This window comes from Camelina sativa, chromosome 17, assembly GCF_030686135.1.
Source record: "Camelina sativa cultivar CO46 ecotype springtype chromosome 17, ASM3068613v1".
In the NCBI taxonomy this organism is placed as follows: Eukaryota; Viridiplantae; Streptophyta; class Magnoliopsida; order Brassicales; family Brassicaceae; genus Camelina; species Camelina sativa.
The window spans coordinates 33,336,278-33,359,828 of record NC_141896.1 but is presented as its reverse complement, the minus strand read 5'-3'; the positions used below and the strand labels follow the sequence as shown (position 1 = coordinate 33,359,828).

General features: G+C 43.5%; 1 non-coding gene across 1 annotated transcript; it reads left to right on the top strand.

The window, feature by feature from the left end:
* The first annotated feature begins 11,265 nt into the window (after positions 1 to 11,265).
* On the top strand, positions 11,266 to 11,372 carry LOC147924660 (small nucleolar RNA R71). The gene has a single exon (XR_015587846.1). It is a non-coding gene; the product is annotated as a small nucleolar RNA R71 (small nucleolar RNA).
* The last annotated feature ends 12,179 nt before the right edge of the window (positions 11,373 to 23,551 follow it).

Genomic DNA, 23,551 nt, shown 5'->3' with positions numbered 1-23,551 from the left:
ATCCTGAAAATGTACACTGTTAGGCCCAAAAATCGCATAACAATTCAAATATGTAGTAGCTTTCTTTACCGATAAGAGATTCGAAGTAAATGAAGGCATAAAGAAGGCTTTAGAACTATTATCAAACAATTTTAGTTCTCCTATTCCTTTAACATGTACTCTATCTCCATTAGCAATGATAACATTACCTAGTGCCGGTTTTATGTTGTGTATAAGACTAGGGTTACTAATCATATGGTGAGAAGCACCCGAGTCTACAACAAGTGAGGTAATAGGTTTTGAAGCAAAGAAAGTGGTACCGGAGTCCTTTAGTGCGGCAATGGACTTGATGAGGGACTCTAGGTCCGACTTTCTCACCAGGTCTCCAAGGGAAGCTACCATGGCCGTGGCTGCTGCGTCTCCTTGATTTGCTGCTCCGGTGCCTTGACCACTTGGTCCTCCTTGCGATAGGTTGGCCTTGAACTTCGCCGGCTTGAGATGCGGGTGAAGGATCCAACATTTGTCTTTCAGATGACCCCTCTTCTTACAATGGTTGCATACCATTGCTTTGTGGTCCTCATGCTTGTAAACTCCCTTGTTAGCCGTAGCCAAGTCCTCCTTACCACTAAACAAGCCTAGCGACCCTTGCTCTTTTTGAACTTGAGAACACACATCTTCAAGAGTCGGAAGCTTGTCACCACGAAGGATGTGCTTGATAAGGTCATTGAACGTTGGATTCAGCGTGAGAAGGAGATCGAAGACCTTGTCTTGTTCCTTTCTTTCGTTGAGGATGGCCGGATCTATGGTGCTCGGCCGAAGCATCTCTAGTTCGGCCCAAAGAGACCTAAACTTGCCAAAATGCTTTGTGAACTCCAAGTCTTCTTGGTGAAGACAGTTTATAGTCTTTTTGACTTCGAACACCCTGGTCAAGTTGGTCACGTTTCCATACACGTTCGCAAGTGTCTCCCATAACTCCTTGGCCGTCTCACAGTAAGAGTATGCTTCAAGGATTGGTGCATCAAGCAAATTATGAAGAATTGCAAGCACGGTCTGATCTTCTTGAAACCATTTGATTTCCTTCTCGAGTTCAGCCTCCTTGTCTTCTTCCTTTCCTTCTTTACCGTCGTTCTTGGTGACTTTCTTGGGAAACTGGTCCGTTTCAACGTGAATCCATAGTCTCCGGCCACTCAACGCGGTCTTTGTGGTTCTTTTCCACAACAAATAGTTGGCCCCCTTTAAGACCACCGGTGTAACAATAGGTTTGCTAGTGTCCATGAGCGAGATTCGCGAAAGATAGAGAGAAATGATAACTAAGAATGTCGAGTAGCGAGTATAGAACGCAAGTAACCGAGAATAGAGAGAAAGATTGAAGAGGATAGAATATGAGGGAGAATAAGAGTAGGTTTAGAGAATCAAAGATCGAAAAACTGCTCTGATACCATGTTGGGATTTAAGCGGAAGAGGTTGAGAAGAAGAGAATTGTCGGCAAGAAGAATGAGAGAAAGTTATATTCCATAAGAATATCTTACAAAGGTTTACAAAAGACTATATATATTAAGAGAGCTAGGGCTACACCCTTTACAATAAATCGCATACGAGATAAGGAAAGAGAATTGGTTCTTCCCAAGATTGAAAGCGACCCCTCGTGTTTCCTTAAACGAAGCACAACCCGTGACTCCACTCTCTCTTCTTCTCTAATGGCTACAAGGAGGATCTCGAACCTTCTCATGGGCTTACACCAATAAGGCCTCTTTATTCTCATAGATAACTCGGCCTTGTCACATAGTTGTACGAACGGCCTCATAGTTGTACGGACAGAGTGATCTTGGTCAATACTAACCATATTCACAATCAACAGCGGAATAACAAACCAATATCCAATAATAAACCAATAATAATCCAACATCATAGCATATGCAATATCCAAATACCAAACAACAAGAAACATGGAACCAGCAACCTAGCAATGTTTCTAAAGACTCAACTCTAGCAACCTAGCAATGCTAGACAACATCCAATCGAGTCCCTAGAACATCCTCCTCTTCATTGCCTTGATTCCACGATCACACTTTGCCTTTACCTGCACCACAAACACAAATTGAGATGCATGAGTATTTGATAAACACTCAGTAAGGGAATCCTCCCATCTAATGGGCTATACACACAAACAACAATGATTCCAAAGTTCCAAACAAGCATCAAACAAAACACACAAATCAGGAAATCAAACATCGTCTCGCTGGAAGGGAGGTGTTGACCGACACCAGCCTAGTGTCGACTGACACTGGCGTTGGTGTCGACCGACACTACCCCACAGTGTCGATCGATGCCCAACTTGCTGGTGTCGACCGATACCAAGTGGTGTCGATCGACACTCCCTCTGCAACTGCGATTCGCGCGAAGCCGAGAGTCGAATCTCGCTCCCAATTCTCCTCCAAATCGTCCAATACTCGAAACCCAAGCCTTATACATCCGTAGGAACCTGTATCAACAATTCCCAGAAAGAAAAACACACAAACAAGCAACAAACAAGCAAGAACAAGGGAATCAAAGGCTTAGATTAGCCATGGTCATGCACTCACCTCTTTGCAAGAAGATTCTGACCAATAAGAACAAATTCCCTCACTCCTAGCAAGCTTCTAGCACCTTCCCAGCCTTAGATCTCCCAAGAACAGCAAGGAATCTCACCAATCTCCCTCAAAAGCTCAAGAACCAACTCTCTCTTTTGTTTTTCTCTAAAAGCGGCCAAATAACACAAAAAGCGGACATTTCCCTAAACCCTATGTTGTTTTCCCCCTTTTACAACTCGATTTTTAGGGATTTCCTAAACCAACCACGCAAACCGGACGATTAAAATCGAACTGACCAAACCGACTACAACTAGTGTCGATCGACATCTCCTGTGGTGTCGATCGACACCCTCACCAAAATACCAATAAAAGGTTTGCGGGTGTTACAATTCTCGCCCACCAAACTAGATTCGTCCTCGAATCTCGAACAACCATCAGCCAAGGACTCCCATGCAACCGTCTCCACGGTCCGCACTCCTCTGACCGATCTACAGAAGGTCACCTCTAGGCGATAGACTCACGATCCAGGCGTCATTTGCTCTCGACTTTTGGACTTTCCTTTACTCATAAGCCTAGACCTTGAGTTCTTATTGGCTCCTCATCAGACCTAAGTCTGCATGCCAAATGCTGGCTCCTCATCGGGCCTAAACCCGCATGCCATAATATATATAAGGAAAAATTCAAATTTGTCTCTCGGGTCGTCACCCTACAGCACGCCTCCGGACCGTCGTCCGAAGTCGATATACCAACCATACTCCCAAGCCACAAAGTCTCTGAATATGGCAGTACTAGGAGAACCTAAGTCCTCCAAGAGCCACGAGCAAACAATTCTGAACACGTCTGAGTCCTATCCCTATCCAGGTTTCCTTCCCGTGGCTCGCGTAAAACATCACAATGCCCTACCAACCACATATCCCCTCACTGGAATACCTCATGACCACACAAGGATCATATACATGCCACAAGGACCGCCACAAAGGCCAAACAAAATGTCCTAAAGAGGACCGCCACCAAGGCCAAACAAATGTCCTAAAGAGGACCGCCACCAAGGCCAAACAAATGTCCTAAAGAGGACCGTCACAAAGACACTCTGGCTAAACAGCCCATCACAAAGACCATCTGTCCCGAAGGACAGTCACAAAGACCATATGTCCCGGAGGACCGTCACAAAGACCATCTGGCTAAACAACCCGCCACAAAGGCCACGCAATGGCTAAACAGTCCGCCACAAAGGCCACACACGGCTAAACAGCCCACCACAAAGGCCACACAATGTCTAAATAGACCGCCACACACGGGCACACTGACTCGAAAGTCCGCCACTAAGGCTACACAAGCCCCTCCAAGGCTCTTCACCGCAAAAATGGACAAATTCAAACTCCCGAAAAACTTTCCATTTCTAGATACTTTCCACTTTTGGAAACTTCTATTTCAGGAAACTTTCCTCCAGAAATCCTGCCTCACGGAAACTTTGTACCCTGAACACCACCTCATCTTGTTACTGAGTCGCACAACCAACCACGCCAAGCGACCGAGTAACAAGAGAGATGGGCTGGAATACTCCATTCCCGCTCCAGCCACGGATTACAGATGAAACCAGGCTAAACAAGCTCAAGTTGCGGCTTGCTTCTCATACCACTTCTTGAACCTTGCTTTCATCTTTGCCTCAGGCTCACAAGTCTGCTCCTCAACACCATCACAGTCCCACAGGACTCTCATCAAAGGAATCTTCTTCTTCCGAAGTTCTGAAGATCCTCACTTGTCTCGCCTCCAATGTCATGTTAGGCTGAAGATCCTCAGGAATCTTAGCCAACACCTGCTCACCTGATACTAAGATTTTTGTGTCTCCTAGTAGGTTCAATTAACCTTATGCGTTGTAATACTTAAGGTGTCAATCCAGTTGGGAAAGTTTACTATCACTCAAAATGCAATCAAGATGTCACAAGTTAAGCCAATTCAAAGAGTGTTTTTATCTAACAGTCCTAGAATGATCAAAATGCGAAACAGAAGTGAGTCACAGAACTAGAAACAAGAATGCATGACAAGAAGCGAAAGTGAATAAAAACGCAAACGATTCTAAGCATGAACAAACAAAACAGTTCCAGGAATGTAATAAAAATTAGAAAGAAAAAAGTCCTGAGAATGGGGTAATTGATGTCGGTGGAGTATCCTAGTCTAAGGAGTGTTTAACATACCACAAGCAAAGTATCCCTAAACAATGAACATCACAACTTAGCTAATCCAATCTCTTGGCAAAAGCTACTCAGACTCAACCACTTCCATACCTAGCTCTTGCTAGAGAAACGTGGTCGAGCAGGCATGACAAACAAGTTCATTCACGTCAACAAACATCCTAGACAACTAATCTCTTAGGCTAGGAACGTAAGTCTCTGGCACTAGTTGGTCAGACATTTCATCAAACACCTTTTGGGTGCGAAAATGTCTCGAACCTAGTTCTAATTGATCAGAGAGAAACTAGCAATTCTAACTCTAGTCCAGAAGGGAATCATACAATCAAAGCTTAAACACTCTACATCCTAAGATCCTCCACCTAATCTATCCTATCCTCAAGAACTAACACACTACTCAGATCCAAAAATCATAGTCAAGGATGTAAAAACAGAAATCATTGAAACAAGCATTATTAGGTAGATAAAAATAAGATGAACAACTTTGTAGAAGAAATCAAATGCAAAATCTCAATAATCTCAAAGATATCGGAATACAAGTCTGAGAACGTTTTTTTGGATGCTAGGTTAAAACCTTCTGGGAACGAAAACGAGATAAAAAGATAAGATGTCTCCGCAAAGACTTAACAAAATGTATATATAGTAGTCCAACATGGAAAGCCCTAAAACTTAAAACGACAAGGTAAAGCGTTGGTTCGGTAATCTCCTGAAGCGTGTGAAACCAAACGTCCTTCTTCCCGACATGTGCGATCGAGTCCGTGTGCGTCGAATGGAATCCAGTGTCATCATAGCTCGGATGGAAGGCTGATGAGCATGGCTTGGACGGATAGCTCGGATGGAACGGAGATGGTGACAATGGCTCGGACAAGACGGAGATGGTGACCATGGCTCGGACGAAACGGAGATGGTGACCATGGCTCGGACGAAACGGAGATGGTGACCATGGCTCGGACGAAATGAAGATGGTGACCATGGATTGGACGAAACGGAGATGGTGACCATGGCTCGGACGAAACGAAGATGGTGACCATGGCTCGGACGAAACGAAGATGGTGACCATGGCTCGGATGAAACGGAGATGGTGACCATGGCTCGGACGAAATGAAGATGGTGACCATGGCTTGGACGAAACGGAGGTGGTGACCATGGCTCGGACGAAACGAAGATGGTGACCATGGCTCGGACGAAACGGAGATGGTGACCATGGCTCGGACGAAACGAAGATGGTGACCATGGCTCGGACGAGAATGGCTTCCAACGTTTCCTAAATACCTGAAATACTCCAAAATGCACAATGTATGCAAGGATGATGCAAGAGCTACCTAGTCGTGCAAAGTGTATAGAAAGAACTAGAAAACGATGCAACCCAATGAGTTATCCTAGCTAAATGCATGATAAGAATAGGCTAAGGAGAGACAAAATATAGACATATCAACTCCCCCAAACTTACTCTTTGCTTGCCCTCAAGCAAACAATCAAGAATAGAGTATGGAGAAGAGGTGTGAAGATGGGGTCTCAGAACCTAAAACATGCTAAATAAAATAGTTAGAATGAAGGTCCTTGTTTTTAGTTCTATGATGCATGGTGAAGGAACTCTATATTTTTTTTCTACACATGCAATCCTATCAATCATTTCCTTTAACATTCATTAACAGAGAACCGTGAATCAAGCTAAGCAATGTCGTTGAACTCATTTGGCTAGGGTGAAAGGTTAGAGACTTAGATGGTCTCCTTCTCGAGTGGTTTCATCAATACAGGACAAGGTTCTCTCACGAAAATGAGTTGAGCTTAAGAGAAGGCTAAAGGTTGAAACCAACTGATACATACAAGAGCAGCGCCCTGTCTACCCAAAGAACGTTCCAAACCAAAGTTGGTTCTACCCTTCAAAAAACATTGTCTCAAACTCATTCTTTCATTCTTTACACTTGGTCTTCGGAGGAGTTCACTTCTTATCATTCTAGCGGATTGGGAAATCTTTATTATCAGTAAGGTTCTTTTTCTTTTTTTTTTCTAAGGAATCAAGACATACATTTTACTTTCTTTTCTTTGTCTAATCTTTTCGTTTTATGCCCAGAACCAATAACTCATTATTTTGCTCAACCCAAATCCTTTACTAGACTTGTAAACCTTGAAAACACATCCTCCTCCTAAAGATTTTCTACCCTTTACTTTCTTTTTACACTTCACTCTTCTGCACAAATCCATACCCAGTACCCAAAATTTGAGTTCTCACCTAGTCCTACTAGTCCGGATAACGCGAACTAGAACTACACAGGATCCTACTCTTGTCGGCTAGAACCTAACACTTTCTAACAAGCTCAACTCGGAAAAAGGCCTGACACTCAAGAATACAATTGGCTTGAAAGAACGGTTGGTTAAGGGTGCGGGGAACTGTTCCAAAGATGGGAATCAGCTACTTGGATTGACAAGGGTGGTAAAAATGTGAAAGACAATCCAAGTATGTATATGGTATCCATGAGTTCAACTTCAATGCATAACAGGATAATTGCAAGTCAGGATTAGGTTCAAGTAGATAGGGAATGATATCAATTCAAAACATGCTTCAATCTTAACTTTTCAGGTTCAATCAACAAGCATCAAAGAACTAAGAACAAGGGCCTTGATCCTATCCTATTGAATCCAGCATGCTAATAAGGTTACAATCATCATCAACCCCTATGCTAAATGCAACAACCCTATATGAATAAACCTAAACGCAATCCTAATATGCAAGTGCAAACTACATGAATACTCTGTTTTTGTGGAAATTTTCGATTTGTTTTTTATTTTTTTTCAATGCAAATAGATGGATGCAGACTCAAACATGATATGATGCAAAAAATTTGAAATAAGAATCACAAAACACGACATCAGATACATCATCTCAAACCCTCCCCCAAACTTAAATTACACAGTCTTCTGTGTAAGAAAAATTTGCAGGAGGATTTAAGAATCACAACACAAACAATGCAGAAATTAAATGGTATATACAAAGGAAGGTAGGAGTACCTCAGTAGTAGAAAAAGGAGTCTGAGCTCGCCCAAGGAGTTGGTGCGTGGTACTGGCTCTGTCCTTCACCGTGTTCGGGATCCGCAGGAGTGGTCTCACCTGGTTGGTCAACTTGTTGCTCAACCGCTTGCGTGTTCTGATTAGTGCTCGGTTGCTCGTCGCACTGCATGTCGTCGACTCTAGACTCGCCATGGTCCGAGACTAATACTACCACATTCGTAGGCTGATAATCACCTTGCTGCCCAACTTGTTGCTCAACCTCTTGCTCAGCTTGAGCTGCAGAACGACGCGCTGATCGACGACTTGAGGAGGCTCTTGAACCACGCGAACCGCGTCCCCTTCTCTCCCTAGATTTTTGTGATGAGTGGCGTGAAGGGACGGGAGAAGATGGGCGCTACCGTGGCACATATGAAGATTGACGTGCGGGGGATGGAATCGGAGAAGGTGTTCGCTCTAGGTTCACGGAAGGGCGTCCTGGCATTGGTCTGGTATCCTCGGGGATAGACCTTGGGACCGCGGTTGTGGATGTCAAACAGCTAAACTTACGCATGAAGTTCATGACATTCTTGGTGAAACGGCTAAACGTTTTGTCTCTGGCCTTCCCCCATTGTTGCAGCAGGTTGAGTCTATGATGAGCGGCTCGATCCCCCTTGGACATTCTCAGATCTGAGTACTCCTCGAAGTGGAACTGCTCTGGGCGGTACTCCTCTGGGCGGTATTCCGCTGTGTCGTCTTCCATTGGCTCGGCGCATGCTTCCGCAACGTCTACATGATCCTCTTCAGCTTCCGAGTTGTATAAGATAGCCGTAGGAGGGATAAACTCGATATGCTCTCCCCCTAAGATTGTAGTCAACTCGACGCAAGGGAGGAGTAATCTCGAAGGTCCGACCGCAGGATGCACAAAATTGTAGAGCAATCTTCCATGCCTCAAACCCTAATCCAAAGTGCGTAGCTGTCGCAGGTAGCGGTTGTCTATCCAACGTGGTGGGTGCGACTCAGAGTGTAGGAGGACGCCAGCAGCCTCAAGGAACCAAGTCACGATGCCTCCCATTTTAGGTACACAATGCACTGGAGATACCCAAGTACTATCAGAGATAGGATAGATAACTCCAGCGTCAAGTAGTTTCAGGATTTCTTTCTTAACTACCTCTTTCAGATTAGGATTCAATCTTCTTTGGGGTTCAATACTAGCATATGATTCATTTTCAAGATTGATCCTATGGGTGCATAGACTAGGTGAAATTCACTTGATATTATCTAAAGAATAACCAATAGCCTTTCTATACTTTTTCAGCTCAGTTACTAGCATCCCCAATTCATCATCACTCAACATAGCATTCACTATAACAGGATAAGTAGAATTGGTTCCCAGAAAGACGTACCTGAGCCCGAAAGGAAGAGTTTTGAGTTCTACCTTTGGAGCTTTCAGTTCCGACCAGTCGTCAGCATAGGCGTCAGAAGCGGTAATAATCGAGCGTGGTCCAAAGGTGTCTCGAGTGGTGACTCAAGTCGGGTCTTGACACTGGTCGAGTGGGAGGTTTCACGTTCTGAATTCTCTGTCTCAACTACACATACCTCTTCTGCGTTACACAACTGCTCGAACTCTTCTGGTTCGTCCGTTTCTCTGTGGGAGTCTAGCATATTCTTGTAACAAGTCGTCTCCCCATACAGGAACCCTTCTTCTCCATCCTTGGTTAGAGCAGTTTTGAGATGATCCTCCTCAGCTAGTTCCTCCAACAACTCATCAGCCAACTTATCCATCTCCTCAATGTAGAAGACTTGTCCTCCTATTGTTGGCTTCTTCAAAGTATCCTTGATGTCAAACTTCATAATGAAGTCGTCTCCCAGATTGAGATCAATCTTGCCATTTCTGACATCAATGATGGCTCCAGCAGTCGCCAGGAACGGTCTTCCTAGGATTAGAGGATCCTTTGGTTCTTCGTCCATCTCTAGAACCACAAAGTCGGTTGGCACTTCCACGTCTCTAATCCTGACAGGTAAGTCCTCTAAGATACCATGTGGAAGTCTCACTGATCTATCTGCAAGGATGAGGGAGATGTCGCATCCTTTAAACCTTGTGAAACCCAACCTCTTAGCCACAGAGAATGGCATCAGATTCACTGAAGCGCCAAGATCACATAAACACCTCTCAAAAGACATGGGTCCAATGGAGCAGGGTAGAGTGAATGATCCAGGATCTTTGAGCTTCTTGGGTACAACCTTCTTCTGGATGATTGCACTGCACTCAAGACTTAGTACCACCATGCCTTGAACTTCTTTTGATCTCTCCATCACCAAGTCTTTGAGGAATTTCTGGTAGTGAGGAACAAGTGCGAATGCATCCAGCAATGGCATTCTCAACTCAATCTCCTTGACTTGCTTTTCGAACAAGGCTTTGTACTTCTCAGTAAGCTGCTTCTTGAACCTCACTGGAAATGGTAGAGGAGGCTTGTACGGTGGAGGGATGAACCTTGCAGGTCTGTCTTCAGGAACAGCAGGCTCCTTAACAGCTTCAGGTTCGGATTGCTTCACTGGCTCGATTGGATCTTTGACTGCTTCGACGGGGTTCTCCATCTGAGCGTCATCCTGACCGAAATCCTCCCCATCTAATTCCACACTGTCCTCAGTGACGTCTGGAACTCCTTGCCTGGGAGGCAATATTTTCCCACTTCTCAGCGTAATGGCATTGGCGAATTCCTTGGGGTTCTGAACAGCTTTACCTGGGAATTGGCCAGGTTTTGGTGCAGAAGTAGAAGCCGATTGGCCCTCCATGTACCTTATCTTCGAATTCAGAGTTTCGAATTTGACGTTCAGATCATTGTAGGAACATTCCATCCTTTGACTAAGGTCAGCGAACTTCTTTGCAGTATCCATGGAACCACTAGCTTGGCCCTGAAGAATTTGTTGCATCATCTGCTTCAAATCTTGATCTGGAGTTGGTGTAGGCTGAATTGGTTGAGGGCGGAATCCTGGCGGTGGTCCTGAGGGAGCTTGGTAACCCTGCTGGAACTCCCGGATTGTAAGGCACAAAAGGTTTTGGTTGCCCTTGCTGTTGTTGTTGAGGCGGGTACACCTGATCTTGTGGATTAGCAACATTGGTACTTCGGTAAGACAAATTGGGGTTCGTCTTGTAGGGGTTGTAACCTTTGTTGTATCCACCCTGATTGTGAACATAGCTGATCTCTTCACTCTGCTCACCCTCCCCATCTGGAACTTGGAAAGGGTCGTCCTCAGAGACGAAGTGGACGCTCCTCTGCTGACTCAGCAAGATACGGTCAAGCTTCTCATTGAAATTCTTGAGGTCTTTCTTGTACTTCTCTTCAGACCCAGCGTCGCCGCGAAATGTGCGGTCATAATCCTCGTTGTAGTTGCCGTTGGACTGAGCGAGATTCTCCACCAGTTGCCAACCTTCATCGACGTCCTTGTTCAGGAAGTTACCGTTAGAAGCGGTGTCAAGCAGCATGCGTATTTTGGGAAGGACACCACGGTAGAGAGTACTCAGTAATGACTCGTTGCTGAAACCATGGTGTGGGCACTGACTGTGGTAACCCTTGAAACGCTCCCATGCTTCACAGAATGATTCTGAGCTCTTCTGAGTGAAGCTGGAGATCTCATTCCTGAGACGTGCTGTTCTAGAGTTGGAGAAAAGCTTTGCCAAGAATGCCTTCTTGCAGCCATCCCAGGTGGTGATTGATCCCTTGGGAAGGTTTTTCTCCCATTGATGAGCTTTGTCACCAAGGGAGAATGGGAAGAGGCGCAGCTTGTAACCATCCTCATTCACGCCGTTGATCTTGGTGAGACCACAAAGACGGTCGAACTCGTCCAAGTCGTCGAGTGGATCCTCCATAAGCAACCCGTGAAACTTGTTTCCTTGGATCATGGTGATCAGACCACTTTTGATCTCAAAGTTGTTGTTCGGCAAGGCGGGAGGGACAATTCCAACACGTTGAGTATGAGTGTTCGGTGCATCCCCAGCACCAATGTTTCGCGGTCCCTGATGTGGTTCATGCTGTTGTTCCATAGTGACGTTTGCGGGATGATCAGTGGGTTGACGAGCTTGACGTGGGCGTTGCAACCGATTGATTTCGTCGATAACAGGAACGAGATTCTGATGCCCTCTTGATCTGGTGTGCATGCAAGGTTGCAATCAACAGGTATCTGAGATGCAAAACAAATAAGCAGACAACCAAAACAAGTTAGTACTCAGATTGATTGTGTAACAGAACTTAATTTTGCAAAACTTGAAATCTTAAATGTAGTAAAAAGATTCCCAAATGGCAACGGTGCCAAATTGATACTAAGATTTTTGTGTCTCCTAGTAGGTTCAATTAACCTTATGCGTTGTAATACTTAAGGTGTCAATCCAGTTGGGAAAGTTTACTATCACTCAAAATGCAATCAAGATGTCACAAGTTAAGCCAATTCAAAGAGTGTTTTTATCTAACAGTCCTAGAATGATCAAAATGCGAAACAGAAGTGAGTCACTGAACTAGAAACAAGAATGCATGACAAGAAGCGAAAGTGAATAAAAACGCAAACGATTCTAAGCATGAACAAACAAAACAGTTCCAGGAATGTAATAAAAATCAGAAAGAAAGAAGTCCTGAGAATGGGGTAATTGATGTCGGTGGAGTATCCTAGTCTAAGCAGTGTTTAACATACCACAAGCAAAGTATCCCTAAACAATGAACATCACAACTTAGCTAATCCAATCTCTTGGCAAAAGCTACTCAGACTCAACCACTTCCATACCTAGCTCTTGCTAGAGAAACGTGGTCGAGCAGGCATGACAAACAAGTTCATTCACGTCAACAAACATCCTAGACAACTAATCTCTTAGGCTAGGAACGTAAGTCTCTGGCACTAGTTGGTCAGACATTTCATCAAACACCTTTTGGGTGCGAAAATGTCTCGAACCTAGTTCCAATTGATCAGAGAGAAACTAGCAATTCTAACTCTAGTCCAGAAGGGAATCATACAATCAAAGCTTAAACACTCTACATCCTAAGATCCTCCACCTAATCTATCCCATCCTCAAGAACTAACACACTACTCAGATCCGAAAATCATAGTCAAGGATGTAAAAACAGAAATCATTGAAACAAGCATTATTAGGTAGATAAAAATAAGATGAACAACTTTGTAGAAGAAATCAAATGCAAAATCTCAATAATCTCAAAGATATCGGAATACAAGTCTGAGAACGTTTTTTTGGATGCTAGGTTAAAACCTTCTGGGAACGAAAACGAGATAAAAAGATAAGATGTCTCCGCAAAGACTTAACAAAATGTATATATAGTAGTCCAACATGGAAAGCCCTAAAACTTAAAACGACAAGGTAAAGCGTCGGTTCGGTAATCTCCTGAAGCGTGTGAAACCAAACGTCCTTCTTCCCGACATGTGCGATCGAGTCCGTGTGCGTCGAATGGAATCCAGTGTCATCATAGCTCGGATGGAAGGCTGAGGAGCATGGCTTGGACGGATAGCTCGGATGGAACGGAGATGGTGACAATGGCTCGGACGAGACGGAGATGGTGACCATGGCTCGGACGAAACGGAGATGGTGACCATGGCTCGGACGAAACGGAGATGGTGACCATGGCTCGGACGAAATGAAGATGGTGACCATGGCTTGGACGAAACGGAGATGGTGACCATGGCTCGGACGAAACGAAGATGGTGACCATGGCTCGGACGAAACGAAGATGGTGACCATGGCTCGGACGAAACGGAGATGGTGACCATGGCTCGGACGAAATGAAGATGGTGACCATGGCTTGGACGAAACGGAGGTGGTGACCATGGCTCGGACGAAACGAAGATGGTGACCATGGCTCGGACGAAACGGAGATGGTGACCATGGCTCGGACGAAACGAAGATGGTGACCATGGCTCGGACGAGAATGGCTTCCAACGTTTCCTAAATACCTGAAATACTCCAAAATGCACAATGTATGCAAGGATGATGCAAGAGCTACCTAGTCGTGCAAAGTGTATAGAAAGAACTAGAAAACGATGCAAACCAATGAGTTATCCTAGCTAAATGCATGATAAGAATAGGCTAAGGAGAGACAAAATATAGACATATCATCACCCTCATGGAGACACTTCCGCAACATAGACACATGGAAAACCTTATGGAATGCACGCATCACCTCAGGTAACTCCAGTCTATAAGGCACTGGTCCAACCCGCTCAATCACTCTGAATGGACCCATATACCTCGGACTCAACTTAGTCTCTGACAATGACCTGTTCGGACCCCGCAACATGGCCATCTTGAGGTACACTCTATCTCCTACCTGAAACTCAAGATCTCTCCTCCTCCTATCAGCCTACCTCCTCTGCCTATCCTGAGCCTCATTCATGTTCAGCTTGAGAACCCGAATCTTCTTGGAGGTCTCCTGAACAAAACTAGCACCAAACATGCTCCTCTCCCCCACCTGAGTCCAGCATAATGGTGTACGACATGGTCTCCCATACAAAGCCTCATAAGGAGCCATCTTAATACTCGCCTGACAACTGTTGTTGTAAGCAAACTCTACCAGGTTCAGGTGATCTGCCCAAAGGCCACCCCAATCCAACACACACATCCTCAGCAAATCCTCCAGCGTCTGGATCGTCCTCTCAGACTGTCCATCTGTCTAGGGATGATAAGTTGTACTCATATGCACCTTAGTGCCCATCTCTGCCTGAAATGCCTTCCAGAACACCAAAGTGAACTTAGAATCTCTGTCAGACACAACGCTCGCTGGCACCCCATGCAATCTGACTATCTCTCTCACATACTTCTTAGCCAAGACCGCTGCTCCATCGGTCTTCTTAATGGCCAGAATATGTGCTGTCTTAGTCAACCGGTCCACAATGACCCAAATAACATCAAAGGTCCATGACATTGGCAATCCTACCACAAAATCCATGGTGATCATATCCCACTTCCACTCAGGAATGGGTAAACTCTTCAGTAAACCACCAGGAACTTGATGCTCAGCCTTCACTAGCTGACACACATCACACCTCGAAACCCAACTAGCCACATCCTTCTTCATCCCGACCCAATGATAATACCTCTTGAGGTCACGGTACATCTTAGTCGCTCCTGGATGAATAGATAACTTGCTCGCATGAGCCTCTCTCAGAATCTCCTGCCTCAACTCCTCATCCTTGGGCACACAAACCCGACCGTGCACCAAGATAGTACCATTATCTGAGACTTGATATTCTGAATCCACATCCTTAGAGGCATTCATTAGCCCCAAATCCTTCTCCTGAGCCAACCGCACCCTACTCAGAAGATCTGCTCTATCTACTGCTTCCAAACCCAACGGTTCCTGTGAAACAGCACACAAGCTCAAAGCACTGATCTCCCATACCAGAGACTCCATCTCCTGCTCCTGAGCCGAATCTACCCTCTTCCGACTCAGAAGGATTTGAAGATGGTCAATGAGAAGCTTGACAAGATCCTACTAAGCCAACAAAAGTCCATTCACTTCGTTGGTGAAGAAGAAGTTCAAGTTCAAGAAGGTGAGAGGGAATTTGCTGAGTTGTGCTACATGCAGAATCAAGGAGGATTCAAAGGTTACAACCAAGGAGGGTTCAAGAACAACAACCTCTCCTGTAGAAGCACCAATGTAGCTAATCCACAAAACCAAGTCTATCCACCTCCACAGCCTCAACAGCAAAACAATTATGCACCCAAGCACCACCATCAAGTGTTCCAGCCCCAATTGTGTCCCCCCCCCCCCTAGGGTTTCAGACTAACCAAGGCCAGGAACAAGACTTAAGAGCAATGATGCAGCAAATGTTTATTGGGCAAGCCAATGGAAAGATTGAAGAAGCTAAACAGTTTGCTGAGTTGAACCAAAGGCTTACATCACAGTACAATGATCTGCACATGAAGTTTGAGGGTCTCAATTCAAGAGTGAAGTACATGGAGAGCAACCTTGCTTCTACTTCAGCCCCTAAGCCCAACCAACTCCCTGGAAAAGCTGTTCAAAACCCAAAGGAGTTCACTGCCAAAGCCATTCATCTCTTTGATGAAGAAGTCACTGAGGACAGTGATGTTCAAGATGGGGAGGATTGGTCATTTCTTGAAGCTCAGAGTGAAGTTTGTGCAAAACAGACTGAATCTGGTATTGCACTCGACCAGGTGCTCGAGCCAGCACTCGACCGAGTGCCTGATCGAGTGGTCGATCGAGCTGAAGGATCAGAAGTTGTTAAGCCTGCTAAGTACATTCCTCCTCTACCATTCCCAGGACGTTTCAAGGCACAGAAGCTTAAGGAATTAAGGGAAATCATTGAGAAAAAAGAAATGTTGGCTTTGCAACAAGAGGATGAGAAAGCTTTAAAGGAAGAGGTTGTGATTGAGAAACAAGAGGAAGTGATGGCCATACAAGAGGTTATCATTGCTTACCAAGAAGAAGAGAGAGGACCTGCCTTGGAACAGTATGATCCATATCCTCTCTATAAGGATTTTTTGCTTGAATTGTCAAAGCAAAAAGCTCAAGCTTAAGATGAGAAGGATCTTGAAGACCTTGGAGGAGTTATCATCCCAATTAAGCTTAAGGATCCAGGCTCATTCTATCTGCGTTGCTCACTTAGCTATCTTCACTACAACCAGTGCTTATGTGACTTGGGAGCATCTATCAGTGTGATGCCTTACTCTATAGCACAAAAGCTTGGGCACACTGACTTCAAGTCCACCAACCTTCATATATGTCTAGCTGATGGATCAAACAGAGATGTGGTTGGCAAGTTAGAGAATATTCTAGTCAAGATAGGAAAAGCAAGGATTCATACTGATTTTGTGGTTCTAGAGATGGATAAGGAGCCTGAAGATCCTATCATTTTGGAGAGGCCATTCTTAGCCACTGTTGGAGCTTTTATAGATGTTAAGGAAGGTCTTGTGACCTTGAACATTGCTGAGGATATAACCATGAAGTTTAACATCTATAACCCAACCAACCTTCCTACCATTGATGATCAACCTTTTACTATCAAGGACAAAGGTGGTCATGAAGGCTTAAGTGAAGTGGCAACTCCAAAGGCTAAGCTCCCTCTTCAAGAGGATTCAGTGGAAAAGCTTAAGAGTTCAGTTCAAGAGTTGACTAGTATGGTGAAGGATCTCCAAGTCAAACTGAGCAAGAGGTCTTTGAAGAAGGCAAGACCAAGGCTCAAAATCAAGAAGAAATATGGTTTGTGTGTTAAGGGTGAAGTGATCAAGGATCAACTTCACAGTGATCAAGAGGTGCCAGGGAGGATTTCATCACCTCCTTGGTATCTAAACCAGGCCTAAGAAGGCAACCAAAGTCAAGCTTAGTGACTCTAAACAAGCTCACTAGGGAGGAAGTCCCTAAGGTATCCTTTGTAAATATGCTTTATTTTCTTAGTAGTTTTGATGTGTTTTCTTTTATGTTTGTGTTGGGCAGGCTTTTCAATGAAAGTGTAGATGGGTATGGAGAGATTTGGACTTGGGAAAGTAGATTCGACCGAGTTGGCAAAGAACTAAGGCCCACTCGATTCTCATTTCTCTAGAATGATCGAGTGGAGGGAAAAAAAAGAAGAAAATTTTGAATTTTCGAACTTTGGTCAAGGAGCTCGACCATGTGCTGGTCGAGTGTGGGGTCAAGTGGCAGCAAAAAGCAGGTCAAAGATTCTCATTTCAAATTTGAACGGTATGGACGCTCCACTCTTGTCTCCTTGTCCCCTTAGCTTCTTTAAATAGAGCTTGATTCGATCATAAGCCTCTCACACTCTATCATTTTCTCACAGCAACTAAAATCCAGTTTTAAAATCTCTCTCAAAGTTCATCTTTTGCTCAAGCTTAGCTCTTTTAAGCTTTTGGGTCACTAACCTATTAACCTTAAGCTTTGAGTCTATTCCTTTCAGTTCTATTCGAAAATGTCTTCAAGGATTACTAGGAAGTCTCAATAAGCGGGTGAAAACTCCCTGAATTGTCGTGATGCTCGTCTTGAATCAAGTGGAGAAACTGGAAGAACCACTCGACCCCCCACTCGAGCAAGCACTCGACCGAGTGGCCGTCCGAGTAGCCGATCGAGTCAGATGCCGAGTTCAAGAAATCAGTTAGCTGAGGAAGATCCTGAGAGAACTGAAAGTGAAGAAGAAAGGGAGCCAAGTCTTAGGGAGATCATGAGGAGAAACAAAGCCAAAGGAAAGAGTCCAGCAGTTGAAACTCCACAAGAGGAGATTGAAAGTGAGAGTGAGGAAGAAGATGAAGAAGAAAAGGGAGAGGATGATGGAGAAGCAGAATCTTGTGGTTTGACTAAGAGGGAACTTTATGAAGCCTTCATGAGGATGGAGTTCCTGGGGACTAGATATCCACACAAGGAAACCATGGAGAAGCTAGCCATTGATGAAGATGTGGAGTATCTTTTTGAGAAGAGCAACCTAACCAAGTTCATGGGGCTTTGCATGGAGGGTTACAAGGAAGAAAGCTGTGAGTTTCTAGCCACAGTCAAGCTGCACACATACATAAGGAAGGATGATGAGTTGGGAGCTGGTCATATTGCCTTCACAATCAAGGGGAAGAAGTATGAGCTTCCATTGAAGAAGATAGCCAATGTGTTTGGCTTTGAAGTTGGGAGTAATAGGAGCTTGAGGATACCAAGAGAAGAGCTCTTTGCTGTTTGGGAAACCATTGGAGACAACATCATTTACTCATCCTCCAAGACCAAGAGTTCAAAGATAAGAAGCCCAGTCCTAAGGTACTTCCACAAGGCCTTAGCAAACACCTTCTTTGCTAGGAAAGAAACTGGAAATCTCAATGAGGGTGAGCTCAAGATGATTGACATGGCTCTCAATGGAATCATCCTTAAGGCAAGAGATGGAACCATCATTCTTGGGACCACTGTGGAGACTGACCTTGTAATGGTGCTCATTGACCACATGATATATTTGAGAAGTTGGGTGGCAAGTTGCAAAACAAAAGTTCAAGGGGAGCTCTAACCATTGGAGGCATCATCACTCCAATTCTACAAGCTGCCAAGGTCCCACTTAGAGGAGAAAATGTCTTGCCAAGATGGATTGATTCAAGCTACCTCGCCTTTACTCTCATACTAGCCAAGGAGATGCATCAAGGAAATCACATTTTCAACTTTGAGCTTCCAACAGTTGGGAAAAAACAGTTGATCTTACCTAACCAAGAGCTCACCACCATTCAAGAAGGAGCAAACATTGACTTTTGGCCAGCTGATGAGTTCTTGTTTGATCGGATAGTTCAAGTAAGAGTTGATGAAGCTGGAGATGTGGAAATGGCTGATGGGGAGGAGCAGTTTTACTTTGAGGATTATGAGCTCAACCCATGGGATAGTAGAGGAGTGAGAGAGACTAGCAAGAGGTTGACTCTTTTGCAAAAGTGGAACAAGTGGCATGGGAAGAAGTTTGATAAGCTAAAGAAGAAGGTGACCGATATGGCTAAGTCTATCAAGGGCTTAAAGAAGGAGATTGCTGAGCTGAAGAGTGCAAACTCATCTCCAAGCCATTCAAGCCCTTTGAGGAGTAGCTCAACTAGAGCACTTTCAAGAGTTGCAAACTCTGTGGAACCAGCTAGAGCCTCAATGTATGAACCAAATCAGAGGAAGAGGAGTTCAAGTAGCCGAGAACAACAATTTTCGAGGCACTCGGCCGGGTCACTCGAGCACCCACTCGACCGAGCACCCCAGATGCACTCGGCTGAGTTCCAGCCCATAACATCTTATGGCTTCCCATCTCCAGCTGCATATCCAGGATATCCAGGTTACCCTCCCTTCCCACCCAAGTACTTCATGGATCCAGAACTCATGCAGCAGTTCTACCAGCAGCAAGGTCAGAATTTTGGCATCCGCAGTCCAACTCGACCCCCCCCCCACTCGAGCATGCACTCGACCGAGTGCCAATTGATTGCTATAGTCGAGTTGCCCCAATCACCTCCTCCAAGTCAGCAACAAGACCCCAACTACACTTATGAGAGCATGAATGAGGATGTGGATAGCTTCTTCCACAATCCTTGAGGTACCACTATCACCTTCCCTTGTAAATACCATTGCATTTGATATTGTGTTTTGTTTTTGGTCTTGAATCCTCTTACAAATTTCTTTCACACAGAGGACTGTGTGATTTAAGTTTGGGGGAGGGTTTGAGATAGCATTTGACATTGTGTTTTGTGTTCTTATTTCAAATTTTTAGCATAATCATGGTAGTATTTGCATAGCATCTAAGGCATAGAAAAACACTAAAATTTTGAAAATTTTTGCAAAAATCTTTATAAAAAAAGAGTGTTCGTGTAGTTTGCATTGCATATTAGGATCTTGTTTAGCATGTTTCATGTAGGACTGTTAAATATTTGCATTAGGGATCTATGTTGAGTTTTGCCTTGTTAGCTTGTTTAATTCACCAAACTAGGATCAATGCCCAAGTTAATAGTACTTTGATGCTAGTTGAGTGGTTAGAAGCATAAGATTGAACCAAGCCTTGAATTCCTGCATTGCATTTGGTCTAAATTGAAGCATGTTGTGATTTGATGCCATTTCCTATTTATAAGAACCTAATATTGACTTACAATTATCAATGTGTGCATTGCTTTAAACTCATGGATACCATATACATATTTGGATCATCTTTCTCCTTTTTACCACTCTTGTTGATCCAAGTAGCTGATTTCCTCATTAAGAATCAGTTTCCCCACCCTTAACCAACCCTTCTTTCAAGCCATGTTTATTCTTGTGTGTGTGAGGCCTATTTTTGGGATTGAGCTTGGTAGAAAGTGTTAGGTTTGAACTGACAAGAGTAAAGCCTTGTGTAGTTCTAGTTTGCATTTTTCAAACTAGATAGGACTAGGTGGTTTACTTATTGGGTTTGGGACTTGGCTGTTTTGAAAAGAAAAGAGGAAAAAGAGGAAAAAGAGAAAGAAAAAGGTAGAGTCTTTAAGAGGGGAATGTGTTTAAACAAAATCAAGGTTTAGTGAAAGGATGGGAAGTAAAAAATTATTGTTGAAGATGGTTCTAGTTAAAGAAAAGAAAAGAAAGAAAAGAAGAGTTTAGCAAAATGCTTGTATGTCTTAAGAATAAGAAGAAAAGAGAACCATAGCAAATAAGTAAGAATCCCTCATCCCACTAGAAAGATCAAATAAGAAACCTCTCTTAAGACTTGAAAACCAAAAGAGAAAAGGGTGAAAGAGAAGTGAAGAAGTTAAAGGATAGCACTAGAATCATTTGGGTTTAGATTGTTAGGATGAATACTTTGGGTGCCTTTGGGTAGACAAGGTTTTGTTCTTGTATGTGTCTAAGTGTTCTTACCTTTAGCATTCTTTTAAAGCTCAATCCATTTTTATGAGAGAACCTTGATATTGATAAGCCCCACTCTAAAAAGAGACCACCATTGTCTCAAAACCTTTATCTCCAAGCCAAATGAGTTTAAGCATTGCATAGAATTGATTCATGTTCTTGATTAATGAATGTTAAAGGAAATGGTTGATTTGAATGCATGTGGATATCTAAAGCTCAATTCAGTAAAGGTTGTGATAGGCTTGTCTAAAATTTTTAAGTACAACTCATTCAACTTGCATCATAGTACTAGTAACTTGGACATTGATTCTAGCTGGTTTATTGGCAAGTTTTAGGAGCTGAGATCCCACTTTCAAACCTCACCTACCTTCTTATGTCTTGATTATTTGCTTGAGGGCAAGCAAAGACTAAGTTTGGGGGTGTTGATGGTCATATATTTTACCCTGTTTTCCCTTAGTTTATTCACATCTTTTGCTATCCATTTTGACCATTATTGCATGGCTTTAGGACTGTTCTTGCATTCGAGTAGTGGCATTGCATTTGCATCTTTTCATGCATAAACAGGTGATTTTGGAGCCTAAGGAGCATGGAAGCAATGCTGAAGAGAAGTGAAGCAATCAAGAGGAGAAAGCAAGAGAGTTAAGGCTGAAGAACCAAGGTCCGGAGTCCCACTCGACTGCCCACTCGACCAGACACTCGACCGTGTGCGGAGAGGGACTCGACCGAGTGGAAGCAGCAGAAGAAAAGCCAACTCGACCGAACACTCGACTGAGCACCGGGTCGAGTTGGCCGAGCCGCCTAGCTATTTTGTCTTTTAGTATTTTTAGGGCTTCCACTACTTTTTCTATATAATGCCTTGTACCCTGCAGCCACCAAAGGAGTCCAGCTTTTTAGATAGTCAGAAAACCTAGTTTTACCCTTTTGGGAATTATTGCTTTTGCACTTTTATTTTCTTAGATCTTGTACCTCCTTGAAGGAGAAAAACCAAAGATTCTTCATATTTGTTGGTTCCATAACTTTCAAAATATTGAGAATTCGAGTTTGATTCCTTCTTCAATATTGTAGATCTTTGCTTTATCTTTCTATTGGTGCAAGTTTCGGTATTTTCTGGGTTTATGACTTTGTTGTTCATCATGTGTGCTTGTGAGTAGTTGCTTAGGATCTTGAGGATGGGTTAGGCTGGATTGTGTTTGAGGTTTGTTTGATTTGGTCAAGCTTGATTGTTTAGGATCTCTTCTAGGGTAGATGTTCTTAATGCTGATCCTATAAGCGAGAGGGTAGGGTTTGATCTCAAGCCTCTTAGCATCACACCAATGTCTAAGGTGCAAAGATTAGGCTAGATCTAGAGATTTTCATTAGGCTTGCTAAGATATTAGAAGTCTTGTTTGATTATTGACTATGGATGATCTGTTGCTTAATGCTTGCTTGTATAAGTTCTTTGCTTTGTGAGAACAAATCTAGAAATATATGAGCTTGATTGTTTTTGCCATTAGAGTGGATTAACATGTTCTAGGAGATCATTGTCTAGAGATTCGCTCAAGTTGTTTGAGATTTGTTGACCAAGTTAGATGAACTCAATCATTAGTCCAGCCCATGAATCCATCCTCAAGTCCTTCCTTGTTTATTGATTTCTTAGCTTAAATCCTGTTGCTTGATTGTTGTTTGATTCACTTTTGTATTGCTCTGTTTTTCTTGCATTGCTCTGTTTTTTCGCGTTTGTCCAGCTCGACCTTGCACTCGATCAATACTCGATCGAGTGCTTGCTAGAGTTCATCCCCAGAATTTTTGTTTATGCCTTGTGTTTGTCCTGTCTCACTTCCTGTTTCATTCTAGTTGCATTTCAGTAGCATTCACTTAGTATCCTGTTCATAACTTGCCTTGCATTAGTTCATTACTTGCATTACCATAGTTTCTGTTTCAGTTCTTATTGCATCATAGCTTTGATTAGTCTGCTCTCTTTACATTTAGCATCTATCTTAGTAGTTTTTACTTTCTGCATTTTATATTTCATCAGTAGGTTGTTAGTGACAAACATCCTTCACATTTGGCTTGACTTAGACATTTATGCACATCTTGATTGCTTGCAAACTCTCAGATTGGATTGACACTTCTTATACTATAACAGCATAAGGGGAATTGAAACACCCTGCACTCCATTCATTCATATCATCATCATTCCATACATTCACCATTCCACACCTCAAATATATGTGTTTTAACGCGTAAACCATCTCTTTTTCTCTGTTTCAGTTGGAGAGATCTCTTCTACGATTCGTTCGCCACATGGGCAAATTCGAGGCATGCCCAAATCACCATCAGCTATGGCTTGTCGCAACGCTTCTAACTTCCTCGCTCTCTTCTGATCAGCATAATATGGATCGGCCTCAAATTGTTCCATAGTTTGAGAAGGAGAGAAATTATAGATCTAGAATTCGACTTTCAAGATGAGAGAAGAGAAGACTTTCAGTTTTGAAGAAAATGAATGAATGGATGAGAATGAGAATAAGATTTGATTTCGGGGCTG